The sequence below is a fragment of the Arvicanthis niloticus genome, chromosome 29 (assembly GCF_011762505.2).
Source record: "Arvicanthis niloticus isolate mArvNil1 chromosome 29, mArvNil1.pat.X, whole genome shotgun sequence".
In the NCBI taxonomy this organism is placed as follows: domain Eukaryota; kingdom Metazoa; phylum Chordata; class Mammalia; order Rodentia; family Muridae; genus Arvicanthis; species Arvicanthis niloticus.
Genome location: NC_133437.1, coordinates 18,315,936 through 18,330,482, shown reverse-complemented (window position 1 = coordinate 18,330,482; position 14,547 = coordinate 18,315,936). Strand labels below are relative to the sequence as shown.

Sequence of the window (14,547 nt, the reverse complement as noted above, 5' to 3'; positions counted from 1 at the left end):
GTGTGGGTAACAGGAAGTGGGACCACACTCAATTCAGACGTCCTTAGTTCCGTCTGACCTGATCAAGTTGGCATAGCTGGTCTCAGATGAATCCACAACTAAAACTAACATGAAGGACACAAAGAGAGCTGGTTTTTATGGGGCTTTTATAGGGGATCAATCACAAGGCCAAACATGACTTGGCTCCTCAAAATGGACCTGGCTTCTCCCCAGAGCAGGATTAAACAAACCAGCCCGGCAGTGATCCAGGGTGACATCCCACAGTGGGGAGACTGAACCACCAACAGAAACATGGAAAATGTGGGCCCTCGGCCTGGGTTTTCACATGACTGCCGGTGGGGTGGGTAGCATGGTCTGGCTCCTATTCCTGGGAACTTAAGCAGATGGTTCCTCTGGAGAGAGTGAAGACACTGGTTACTCACAGCCCCTCCTAGTGAGCAGATCTTCCCCGGATGATAGGAACACACACAGGCCTCACTGCCAACCCCCACCTGACCCCATCACCTGGCCCCTGACATTCCACATCTAAAATGGTATCACTAGCCAAATTCTAAACAAGATTTATGAAGTCCAAAAACTTCTGTCTCTTTAACATACAGGAAAGGGTGCCAGACTAGGTGTCAAGAACTCAAAGTTACATATCTAATTATAAGCAGGGATTTAAGCCCAGAAAGTGTACACATATAAACACACACACATATGTACATACACACGTTTGTATGTATATATATATGCATTTATAACACACATATATACCTATTGTATACTACACATATATGCACATACATATTTTTGAGACAGGCTCTTAAGTAGCCCAGGCTAGTCTCTAACTTACTGTAGTCAAGGATGATCTTGAACTTTTCATTTTTCCTGCCTCCACCTCCTATGATTACAACAAGTATTCTACTGTGTCTGGTTAAATAATTTTTACTAATAGATAAGCCAGCATCTTCCATCTCTATTAAATAAATATGGAACAAATATTTAAAGACTAGCAGTTTGATAAGGTGCAAATATTTACCCTGCCCAGGACACCATCTGTTTCAAGCCAGTCCTTGCTTTCCCAGGAGAAGGTTGCTGCTCTAATCAGTTTATAACTCACAGGTGTTTGTGATTCTCATTAAAAAGAACCCAAGTTTCCCAATAGTGCTAGTAATGTTTGACCAGTGGGTAGCACAAGATGGAACACAGGAAAATTATGTCCTTTCTCAAAACCTGGAAACCAAAACAATGGCTTTTCTACAAAGGGGACAGTATTTATAGGAATGTCCTGCATAAACCCTCTGCATGCAGCAGGTCCTGCTGGACAGCCATCAGTTGGGACTAGAACCGAACACTGGACCCTGGCTCCTTTGATCTAAGCTCACTGCCAAGGTTGTAACACTCACAGGGCCCTGAGAAGACAGAGGTGAACAGGCCTCTCTTTTTTGAGAAACAGAACTGGATCAATTCTTAGCGACAGATATTCAACTACACTCGGCCTTGATTTTCCTAAATGAGTGTTGCAGGGAGTTATCCAACCCCTACTACTAATATTTTCCAAAGGTGACCTTTGTAAATTAAAATCTATTCAATCATTAATCACCTGTGACTGAATTGTTTCCAACTTTCTTTCTGGCAATCCCTCTGTATGAATGATCATGAAGCAATAAATCTGGGTTATTTTAATTGGCCATGTCTACTTCCCTGTTCTAAGAGAAATGATACAGGACTTACAATGGTCTATAAAGAGGCTAAAAGGGGAAGACCCACAATGTAGAGCTCTGAAATTGTTCCTTGTCAGCAACAGAACAAAGCAGATCAGAAGAAAAAATTAGAGTATTAAACTCAATGCTGTTTATCCGACACCAGTATGAATTCTATGTGATAATAATTGATGCTACCCAAGTGATACATTGAGTCTAGCAAACTAGGGCTTCCCACTCGTGTGGTGGTTTGAATGAAAATGGCCTTCATAGGTTTTAATGCTTGGTGGAACTGTTTGGGAAGGATTAGGAGGTGTGGCCTTGTGGTATCACTCTGGACCAGCTTTGAGGTTTTAAAGCTCACACCAGGCCAATTATCTCTCTGCCTCCTACTTGTAGATGAAGATATGAGCTCTCAGTTGTTGCTGCAGCCATGTCTTTACTGCACCATCATGGGCTCTAACTCTCTGGAACTGTAAACCAATTAAAATCTTTCTTTCATAAGTCACCTTGGTCGTGGTATTTTATCACAGCAATAGAAATGTAACTGAGATACCAGGCAAGGTCCAAAATGTAAAAAGTTATCTTTTTTCAAAAAATGCTTCCAACAATAACATCATCAAGCCAGACACAATGGCCCCAACCTGTCATCCCAGTACACAGAGGGCTGGGGCAAGAGGATTGCTGTGAGTTTCAAGACTACACGGGCTGTATAACAAGATCCTGCCTTGAAAGACAAGACAAAACAAAGAGAAGCAAACAGTGAAGAGCTGTGATTGCATTTACCTATTTATCTTGGCAGCAATGCTGAGAAGTCTCAATGAACAACTTCAGAAAAACACCACCTAAAGAGATAAAACAGAGCCAATTGAACATTAGACATTTGTTTATAGTACCAAGAAAACCATCACTCAATTTTATATCTCATTGAAATGTGTGAGATGTTTCTTCAAATACTGATCTCCACATCAGTGGTGCACAACTTGACTTAGAGCAAAGCTACTTCATTTTAGAAGAGTAAAGCATTAACCCAAGGTCCAACCCACAGGTAGGGAGGGGGCAGTGGGGAACAAGTGTGCAGTCCACCGTGCATCGATTCCCATCCCCATTCCCTTCTCCTCACAAAGGGACCAACTTCAAAATGCATGTGTATATAAGACCTACCTTAACCAGCTACTGTAACTTAGTTTAAAGCTAAAGTCACAAGTATATATTTTTAAAACTAGGAAAATAGAAAAACGAACACTAAAACCATAACGACAAAAACATTGGGAGGAATTATTCAGAAACTGAGTATTTCTTCTAGTCATTTCAATATCTTTTAGGTAACCTTTAGAAAATGATGTGCCTAGAAATACACTTAGAACACATAGATTCCCCAAATATCCGCTTAGCATTGCTAGAAGATATTAAACATAAATGGAACAATTTTTAAAAATAAAGTATCATAGACCATTTACCTTGAAAGTGTATTATACCTCTTACACTGTTACCACATTACAACCTCCCAGCTACTATGCTCACTAACAAATGAGGAGTCTGTTAAAACAGAGAGCTGTCTTGGATCTCACAGACCCAGGGCTAAGGAATTATGTCCTGACACGTATGGTTTATTTTTGAAGGTTTCCTTTCTACTTTGCAGAGCACACGCATTATATCCCTTGATAGAAACCTGACATTTCTTAATGCAAAATTCTGTAAAATCAAATGGCTAGCATGTAACATTATACCTTTTCTCTTTGCGTATTTAAAAGTTATTTCTTCATGGAGAACAAAAGAGCTATGAAGGACTATAATATAGCATAAAAATAAATATTTAAATATTAAGAATCTAGAGTTCAAAAAAAAGATTTAATATATGGCTACTAGCGAAGAAATATACTCAATTCCATGTAAGAATAATCAAACAAAATATTCAAGAACCTCAACTGTATCACTAAACAGGGAAACAGGAAGTCCATATGCCCACATTCTATAATCAAACTTTCAAATGTTGTTGACAATGACTATCTATACTAGTGAGCTATAAATACCCATGCTTATATCCTGCTGTAGATTGCTATCAGCAGAGACCATGTTTATCCAAACTGTTCCTGAGACTAAAGAGCCAGCAGTGACTCAAAGGCCTTTTTTTCTTAGAAAGATAAAATCATTTTAACAGGCGAGAGCAATGATTCAGTAGTCAGGCACACTGATTGCTCTTCCAGAGGATCACGGTTTGATTCCCAGCACCCACAAGGCAGCTCACAACTGGCTGTAACTCCAGTTCCAGGGGCTGAAGTGCCTTCAGAAGAGGCACCTACAGGCACGTATTGCACATGCATACATGCAAGCAAAGCAGTCACAAACGCAAATTACAAATCAATCTTTTTTTAACAAAGAGGAGAAACTGACTTTGGCTAAGAAATGAATTTGAAAACACCGAATCACCTGGATTTCACATATTAAAACAATAAATACACAAAAGAATTTTGCATCTATAAAGACCTTAGCTATAATAGGTTTAAAGCTGTTTTTCTTTACTCAATGGCTCTTTGTAAGCTAACTGCTAGCTACATTCTAAGCATTCCCCACCACTTTAATAGGGGAAGTCACGGTAAGTCATCGCCAGCGCGTTTATCTGAATATGCCATCTGTGAAACAAGCCATGAGGGTTATTATGAATGGGCCTTTGATAAGCAGAGGTCTTCATCAACATTTTATACTCCTTAAAGTCTAAATGAGATGCAGAGGTATTACAGTCTTAGTGCCACTGAAAGTCAAATACATTTTCTGAATTCCTTCTTTTACACATGATACTAGACAAGCTCTGGACAAAGTTCCAAGACTACAACAGTATTAGAGAAGGCAAGCTAGAACATTGATCCCACCCACGGCTTCTGAACTCACAAGGCTGCTAAAGACCATTCCCAGAATAAGTCCATGTAGCTCAAAGCTCTGAAGACAAAAGGCAATTAGGAGTAAGTCTTCAGAGTCACGACTAAACTTTCTTGATAAAGTCACATTTAAAAAAAAAACAAAAACAATCAGGAAGCTCAGAGGAATTAGTCAAGTGAATTAATTCTCTAGGTTTGCTTGGTACCCAAGATGCTGATTGTATTTAAAGTGTAAATGTAGGGTGTGTGTCTGTGTGTGTGTTTGTGTGCATGTGTGTATCTGTGTGTGTATGAACGTATGCCATGTAACTATTTTAATAGCTACATTTCTAAGTGAAGCTCTCTCTTTAAAAAATATTTTACACATTTAGGAATACAAGGCTTAGACCCAGTCCTTCTTTAACTTTTTTAAACTGATTTGAGATGGTCAGCCTGTGAGTTAAGGGACTATAGCAAATTCATGGCTTGGAGTTTATTATAAGGGTGTTCTCTATGTTTTATTTAGAAATAGCTGAGTGGAGTTAACAGGCAACAGTCCAGATTACCTTACATGGATAGCTGGTTTTCAAAACATCAGAAATCCTTAGAATTGACATGACAAACATTTCTGTATTAATGTTCATTTTCATTAGAGACCTGTCTGCTCCTGACAGCTTCCTGTCTTGGATTCTAAGAAGAAATTGAGCATCCTTGGAGTTACTCCAGTTGTGGTGAGACAGCCACTAGGCAAGAATCGCCTCTTTCCTTCTACAGACAAATTACTGTCCAGAAAAGGACACACTTGCAGAATAGTCGACTGATTATATCTGCCTAGACAGAGTAATCAGCCCTTAATAATTCTGCAGCACTAAGGTCTGTCAGATGATCCTGGGCCAGAAGGCAGAAGAACAGATGTTCCAACGTTTTGAAGTAGAGCGAGTGTCCAGGTGTTCAGAGGTCTCTATAAATTGGCTAAGTTTTAGAAGCTATGCTTTGTGCTTCCCACAATTATAGTTAACTCGGTCATTATGGATTTCTGACGGGGTTGAAAACTTATAGCCTCATAGCCAATTCTGGCTATTTACCTTGAGAGAAAAGATTTGAGTGGATGGTCGTCAGCTGACATTCATCCTAAAGCCAGGTTCAGAACTAAATGTTTTAGTTAGGATAGATGACAGAGGTGCTGGTTAGTCAACAAAAGGATGGACTGGGTATTAGGACTGTCTTGTACCTCACTGGAACAAATTGGCACAATTATGCTCTAATTGTATTTTGAGAGAAAAGTTTCATTTTAACAGGAAGGGTGATATGTAGGAGGAGCTAAGGTGGGAGGAGTACTGAGAGGAAGAAGAGAAGAAGGAGAGGAGAAGCTAGGTGATGAAAGAGAGAAAGAGGGGGGAGACAGGGAGGCAGATGTTCATGTATCTCCACCAGTCAAAGATAGTTGTTATATCTAGGTTGGGTAGTGGGTTACACCTCTGATTGAACAATACCAAACTTATAAAGCCTATGATTAACATTTTTAAAAAACTGTGTAAATGCAAAAAGGAAAAGGGGGCATGGGATAGGGTTTTCTAAGGGCGGGTGAATGGGGAAAGGGGATGGCATCTGAAGTGTAAATAAAATATCTAATAAAAAAATAAAAAATAAATAAATAAATAAATAAAATAAATATTTTAAGCTATGTGAGTATGTGTGTATGTGCATTGAATGCACTGCCCCTTGAAGCCAGAAGGGCGTTAGATCCCCTGGAGCTGGAATTACAGGAGGCTGGGAGCCCAGTGTGGATGCTGGGAACTAAACTCTGCAAGAGCAACAGTACTTTTAACTGACAAGTTATTGCTTTAACCCTTAAGGTACTATTTTTATTGTTTAACAATATGTTCTTTAAAAAACAAAAACAGAAAACCATACAGGACACTAAAATCACTGTCATGGAGCCTTCAAAAATTCACAAAAGATAATGAGTCACTAGGCATTAACTGCCAGGCCCTACATGGGAATTAACTCCTTTATTTCACAAATACCCTGCAAGAGACACTAGTACAAACTCTATCTTCAAGACAAGGAATGGAACGGTAATGCTTACAGAACCTTCTGAGAGCTACATGACTCTGATGCAGCTGCTTTAAGACTCAGCTCCAAATGTCTTAAGACATTTAATCCTAAGATTCCACACAGGCAAGAGGAGAAAAGTTTAGCTTCCTTTTAAAGTGGAGGGAAATGCAATTCTGAGTAGTACTGCCCAGTCCTCCAAGTCACGCTGCTGATCGGCAACAAGTCAGACAGATGGCAGGGCACTGTATGCCATGGCCTGTGCTGCCTCTCCAGCAGCCGACATTTGGAATAGACTCTATGAATGAAGATGTCTATATAGTGAGTGCTGGATGCCTTTGCTCACTGGGAAGACCCCCCGCCCCCTGAAGCCCTGTCACAGTGTACAGTCACACCAATGAACACTCTGCTATGTCACCAAGTTTTTCATTGTCCCATGTGCAACTATCTTACACCTAATGGCTGTTAAACACACAGGTGCATATAAAAGGTGAAAATATCCGTCTTCGTTAGTGACCATTCTCTCACCTACATTTTTCTATGTTATTGGTCTGGTTGACCATGTAAACTGTTTATAGCCCAATGAATGTAGGCACTGTTTATTCCAGAGGGCATCATAAGTAACATGAAAACCATGGCAGCTATTCTCATTAAGAGGTAAAAGGTTGGAACTTCCACTCATCCCCATCTGGGCTGCATGGCCCCTGTTCCACTTCCGGGCATCAGGAGGAGAAACAACAGTTGTCGTTCGTGCCCGTGCACAGCATTCATGCACCAGCCTCACTAACCATGCTGAATTGTGAGAAACAGGAAACAGCACCGTAGGACCCCTTTCTCAGTTACAGATTGCCAAGACTTGAAATACCCCAATCTGAACTGCTTCATGTTACTCTGTAAAACTAGAACCAAAGAGTGAAAACCGCCTGGGCAGTTACAAGGATACATTTCAGCCTAATGAAAAAGGAACTCAGTAAGAAACAGAGCTGCCCACGGCAGTCCGCTTGGTTTGTCTCAGAGGCGGTTAGGACCCAGCTGTTCATGATCACAAAAGCCACAGAGAGGGAGAGTCTGAGTAATTGTCCTTGAACAGGGAGCCTTTTCCTGAAACCTGAGCTAGTTCACTCCATCCACCCTGGCGAGGGTGGGCGGGTCCTTCCCAGATCTTCAGAGCCGTGTCCAGTGCAGTTTCTCATCTGAGCCACGCTATGCATAAAAGGGGACTAGAGCGTGGGTGGAAACATACCTCATTTATTATTCTCACTTCTCCGGATAGGAAGCTGAGCAGTTTAAACTGAGTCACAAAAATATTACATACAACAATCTGTGCTTTGAAATAATATATCCTCCTTACACTTCAATGTGTGTGTTGCACATGTGTGCCTGTGTTTGTGTGTGTGTACATGTGTGCCTGTGTGTTTGTGTGTGTGTACATGTGTGCCTGTGTATGTGTTTGTGTGTGTACATGTGTGCCTGTGTGTGTTTGTATGCACATCTGTGCTTGTGTGTTTGTGTGTGTGCAAGCCTGTGTATGTGTACATGTGTGCCTGTGTGTTTGTGTGGACATCTGTGCTTGTGTGTTTGTGTGTGTGCAAGCCTGTGTATGTGTACCTGTGTGCCTGTGTGTGTTTGTGTGCACATCTGTGCTTGTGTGTTTGTGTGTGTGCAAGCCTGTGTATGTGTACACGTGTGCCTGTGTGTTTGTGTGGACATCTGTGCTTGTGTGTTTGTGTGTGTGCAAGCCTGTGTATGTGTACATGTGTGTGCTTATGCATGTGCCACACCTGTGTGGAAGACCCAGAACTACCTCAGGGGTTGGTCCCCATCTTCCACCCTGAAACAGGTCTTGTCCACTAGCTGGCCTGCACATTTCCAGTGACTCTCATGTCTCCACCTCCCATGTCCCAAAGGGATGCAGGATTATAGATGTGCCGTGCCTGGCTTTCCGTGGGTTCCATGGGCGTGAAGTCGGGTTCTCACACTGGCATGGCATGAGCTATGCCCACTGACCATCGTCTCCCCAGCCTTCAACCTAGAACTCCAAGCCTATTTTGAGTCAGCTGATTCTTCAACACTCAGGATGTGATACTTTGAACCACCACACATATTCAAATGTACATGGAAGATCTAAGGCATGGAGGTGAGTCCTAAGAGGGTAGCTAAGGAGCAGGGCTCCTCTCCTCCAGCAGACTGCCCTTGATTCCTTAAGAAGAAGGGCTCATTACATTCCCAGCAGGAACGTTCTTTAAGGTTCTGTTTACGCGAGTCAACTCAAGGGATAATTACCCAAGTCTACTTTTCTGGGCTTTGTTGGTAAAACAAATGCTTGGAGAGGTTTCTCCACGGTTTAAGGGCAGCTCAGCATAACAAACAGAGAGAGCAGTGCTCCAGTTCTGTGTCCAAAGCATAAACTGTGGCTCACAGATCAGCCTGGGAGTTATTAGAGTAGGGGTGCGTTCTCTGTCTAGTCTACAACAACCTTGCACTTGGGTTGGTAAGAAGCATTCAAAAACAAAAGAAGTGGGCCGGTCACTGGAGGGATGCTGAAACTTGCAGGATTTTCAAAGTGTCGAGTTTCAGGGACCTGTCTACCAAACCCAGCAGGTGGCAGGCTGCCAAGGGCTGGCTGTGCTCACTCAAGTGAAATGCTGGGAACTGTGAACCTCCACAGGGCCTGCCCTGCCACTCAGGCTCAGTGCAATATGACTCAATTTCCAGACCTTGTGGAATCCGGGTCAAATCTGAAAATCATGAACACTTCCTTTTACTCTAAGGGACTGGAAAACTCCTGGATCAAACAAGAAAATCTCAGCATGGAGTATGTCCGCCATTCAGTACTGGATATCTCAGAACAGCCTACCCCTGTGCAAGCAACAAGGGAGACTCAATTAAACTGTGATGTACACAGCAGGTTTGGGTGTCACTCTGCGGTTGCTGTCCTTTACACACAGGTGGGATCATGTGCATACACATGGCCGTGACTCCATTCCTGATATTTAGCTATAAATTCCCAAGAATAAAATAATTCTAACTCACTTCTCTGTGTCTCCCACATACAAAACAGACCATGGGGGGGGGGGGGCAGAGCATTAAATTTAAACATTAAAGGTATATTTAAATTTGTGAACAAGAAACATGAATTAAAAAATGGACTGTGGGAAGAATCCCTACAGGCTTTCTACAGAAGAGCCAGCTCTGGGCAGGAGAAACAAGGGATTCTGAAGAAAATAAGGAAGGAGGCCTAGATGACAATAATGGAGGTAGAATGAAGAGAAAGGAAAAGTGTAGGGCATGAACCCGAGGGCAGAGGGTGGGGCGGGGTAGGGGGAAGGACTATATTGCATCATTCAAGGACAATGCCAGTGCCCACCTGGACCAGCCTCCATGAATTCCACCCTACAACACTTTTGGTGAGTAATGGGCCAGTGTGCACAGTAACTCAGAGCCTTCTCTAGACATAATCACGTGACAGTCTTGCCTCTTTTGTATCCTTGACTATAAATATATAACAGCTTCACGATGCAAACTGTCGTGATTGCTGTCCACCACAGCACTGTGTACACCTCACCGAACACTCCCACTACTTGTTCCAAACAGGTGATTTCAACTGGACAGACATGAGTTGTGACAGGCTGACAGGTGACTGCTACACACCTGGAGAACAGACCAAGGCAGACGGGTGACCACAGTGAGTACCTCGGCCTGTGAGTGCTCGCAGGCTCACAGAGTGCTCTCTCGGCTTACCATTTGCCAGCCGTCTGCGTTCCAAACCGAGGCATAAACGTCAAGTAATAACAGACCAATGTTTCCCAAAACAGATGCCAAGATTAAAAGTGGAAATAAAGTCTATTTACCCATTAGAATGATTTCCAAAAGCAAGGTACTTATGGACACACACACAGGCCAAGGGATAGATTCCACAAGCAGAGATGATACTTCCAGGACGGTTGCCATGTATAAATCCCGTGGGAGTCCCGGAAAAACCTATTTAATCTATGAACTGCATTCCAGAGACCCTTGTACATCTCCAAGGGTTTTTAACCCTGCTAATGTCTCACGCAGTCTGCAGGGCTCCTCCTGGAAGTCTGATCAAGATCTTTCCCCAGCGGAAGCTCACACAAGGGTATCGCCACTGAGACAGTTCACATTTGGAAAATGCCTTATCCTATGTCTTCTGAAAATAAGGAAAAGAAACCAAAGAGGGATGGAGAGGCAGCCCGGTGTGTAAAGTACTTGCTATGCAAACCTGAGGACCCGAATTTGATTCCCCAGCACCCACTTAGAACAGCCAGGAGTAGATGCCCTGTGCCCGTGATTCCAAAACTTCTAGGGCCTGCTGGCCAGCCAGTATAAACTAATTGCTGTGCTCCAGGTTCAATGAGAGACTCTGTCTCAGAAATAAAAAAAAGGCAATTGATGAAGACACTAGACATCAACCACCCACCAACATGCAAAACAAAATAAGAGAAACACAAACAAAGGGGGGAAAAAAAGAAAAGAAACCAATGGAAAGAAAGCACCCTAGATGGGGGTTGGGGGGAATCACTGCACATATGCAAGACTGGCAGTAATGGTAAAAAGGGTGGGTGTGTTTGAAAAGGATGGGTGTGTCTGGATTACCAACCTTAATCAACTTAAGTTTTCATTATTGTCCACATACATACACGTATTCATCTGCCCATTAGGCTTACTCACTTTTAGTCTAAAAGTATTAATTGGGGACATAGTCCCTGCCAGGTTCAAAGACATCAAGACGAGACATGACATGGCTTCTCTCTTGGTGCTCAGACCAATTATCCTCTATACTCTGAGGCCTTCTGCCCTGCCCTGTCCGAGGACCTTGTGGGGACAGAGCTGTGGTGGCTGCTACTGTCCAGAGGTCAATGCTGGCTCTTCCAGGGATATTTATATGCTAAGTAGTCCACCCAATCAACAACTTCAAGCTTTGCTAAAACACTGACATCGATAACCAGGAGAAGGATGTGAAATGACACAAGAGAGCACTCTGAGAGGAGCAGCTTCCGCACGACCCTTGGAGGAATCAACCCCTTTGCCCACCACTTGCTTTCAAGCACGAGGAATATGCTTTTACCACTTTCAGAAGCATATAGCTCAGGAAATATCAGGTAGGGGTTTGGGGTATGGCTCAATGTCAGCGGGCTTGCCTAGCGTACACAATGCCCTAGGTTTGATCCCCAGCATCACATGAACAAGGCACGGCAATATATAACTGTAATCCCAGCACTTTGGGAGGTAGAGATGGAAGCATCAGAAGTTCAAGGTCATCCTTGCCTATAAAGAGACCAGAAGACTGCCCCTGTGATTCGTGAAACACTGTTGTCAACAAAAACCCTGCATCATAACGGAACGAAGGGTTCATAACTCTGAACCTTTAAAGAGTTCATAAAGCCTATGATGGTGCTTTTTATCAATAATGCTCAAAAGTACACTTTATTAATAAATCTTACAAACCAGTCTCAACCATGGAGCCCTTACAGTGGGGTCACCTCATGCAAAGGTGGACAACGGGCAAACAAGGCAGAGCTGTCACCCTTAAAAAGACACAGTGCAATGAGAACATACATGGAAAATCTTCTGGAACAACTTTGTCAGCCTAACCAAGAGTATCAAGCCATAGAGTAGGATTTGTTATTTAAAACTAAAAACCACAACATATAACAGAAGTGTCACCAGTAAACCACCATAATTATAGACATCCATGGAAAAGTGGGTATGATCACGTGTCAAATTAGAAAAAAACGTAGGAAGCAAACTATCAATCAAAGCTCTACCCAAGGGGCACATGGAAGTTGCCAGAACTTCTTGGAGAGTTCAATTGTTATGTGACAAAACTTTGCCCGGGGAAACACAACACACACATCTACCCACCCCAGATAAGTAACCCATGACAGACCAAAGTCCAGATACCACCAAAGTCCAACTTGGTAAACCATGAGTTTTCCTGGGGTTACATATGGGTGAGGGGATATTTATAGGAGCAGAAATGACTCCAACAAGACACGAGCACCGCCAAGGCCCACCCTAGACTTGGGTGACAGCTCACAAAGCTAGGAGGCTGGATCATACTGCACAGCGGGCAGGCAGCTCAATAGGTTGGAGACTGTCCTTTCTAGGTGCCTCAGCTGGTTTCTGCTTCTTCTAGGAAGTGGTTCTGGTCTCAGAATCTGCAGCTCTTCCCCTCCGTGCTTGGAAGCTCAGCTCTAGGTCTCAGAAAAGACTTCAGTTCATATTGTTTACTCTGTCAGGGAGGGGTCTAGTGAATCTGGTCAGCTTCAGGAACTTCCTAAATCTATTTTGAGTTATTTACTTTACTGCTTAAGGAGCTTCCTGCAGGATGGAATGTTTCAATCTTGGAAGAAACTGTTACAAAATACCACTGTCTCCTCAATTGTAGTGACAATGTCACCCTTAAATCCCTATCTCTTTATTAATAGCATGTCCTCCCACCCCTTCTTCAAGGTTCCCCTGTTGGGAGCCGCAGTGCCAAGATGGCGCAGACATCCTGTCCTCCCACTTGTAAACAACTGACTGTGCAGTTGCAAAAGGCAAAAGGCGCGCCAAAGTCACTGGCCATCCCGGGGCGTAATATGGAGTGATGAGTGAACAGCCAATCAGAAGTGAACACGCCATTGGCATTGGCTGGCTGGGGTGTTGAGTGTTTACATGTGCAGCTAGCTATATAGCTCAAACAACACCAACCAAAACAGTCAACCTCAGTGATGGGAAACAGAAGACACACTCGAAATCCCATTTACCATAGCCAAGCTGGTCAACACCACTGGCAAGGCAGCTCTACCACCCCAGGGGCCCTGCAGAGAGGGTCCTCGGGGACAGCACCAGAGTCTGAGTACAGAGAGAGGGAAGCAGAGCTGTTTCCAAGTGACAGCCAGGGAAGAAGTTTGGTTGTTATCTTTCCCACTCCCAGGATCAGATTCCACTTAAAAGTTTGAAGAAAATATTCACAGTTCAACAGTTTGGAAGCCACTGCCTAGAACTAGTTAATGTAATAAAATCTTGATTTTTTTTTTTTTTTTTTTTTTTTTTTTTTTTTTTTTTTTTTTTTTTTTTTTTTTTTGTGGTCTGTTTTACAACTGGCTGAGGACTGTCTAGGAGATGGTTGGGGCAGGGGGCGGCTGGGGGCAGGAAGGGAGTAGGAGGAAGGCTATGGGATGGGCAAGCTTTTGAATTCCATAACATTTGCATTTTGTATAAAGGAAACCAATACTTTTCTCATTAAAAAGGTGCCTGAGATTGCTCATCCCAGGCTACTTGTCTTTATTTCTCACAGAAGAAAGCATCATATAATACAATATAAATAACTGAATCCAGGCGATTCCTGGAGAAGGATGGAGCCCTGCTGAGGCCCCATACAGTAATTACAGTTTCTGCTCAGACGCAAGAAGCTCCCTGTGGTTAGCAGTAAAGACCTGCTCACAACAAACCGTTCTCAAAGTTTGAGCACTGCAATCATACTTTTTGTGTCCCCTCCCCAAAAACAACTTTCATAATATTCCTGTGTGCTGGAGCTGGAGAGACAGCTTAGTGGTTAAACACACTGGATGTCTTTCCAGAGGACCAGGGTTCAATTTCCACCCCACACATGGCAGCTCACAATGTCTGTAACTCCAGTTCCAGGGGCTCAGATACCTACCCTCAGCTCTTTCTAATTCCTCACAGTGGGGGAGAGTTACAGAGACCTATGGAGTGCTAGTTTCACCTTCAAAAGGAAGAGACCCAGTAACAATGAGTATCAGATGTCAAAGAGGTAGGCAGGGTGTCCCCTACACCAAAAAAAAAAAAAAAAAAAAAAAAAAAAAAAAAAAGCCCCCAAGAGAGCCATGCTCTCCTGTTAGGAAAAAGGCCCTCCGTAGTCCCAGGAAGAAGGCTGAGTTGGACTGGTCTTCCAGGCTCTCTCTCAGCTCTCCTGAGACCAA

At 43.0% G+C, this 14,547-nt stretch overlaps 1 protein-coding gene across 3 annotated transcripts in view; it reads right to left on the bottom strand.

Moving 5' to 3' along the window:
* Positions 1 to 14,547, bottom strand: part of Lhfpl2 (LHFPL tetraspan subfamily member 2) — a 142,355-nt gene that overhangs the window by 75,531 nt on the left and 52,277 nt on the right. For all 3 annotated transcript variants that reach the window (XM_076927167.1, XM_076927166.1, XM_076927165.1), the window contains one exon: positions 2,472 to 2,530. The gene's annotated coding sequence lies outside the window, so the exon portion shown is untranslated. The remainder of the gene's footprint in view (positions 1 to 2,471; positions 2,531 to 14,547) is intronic.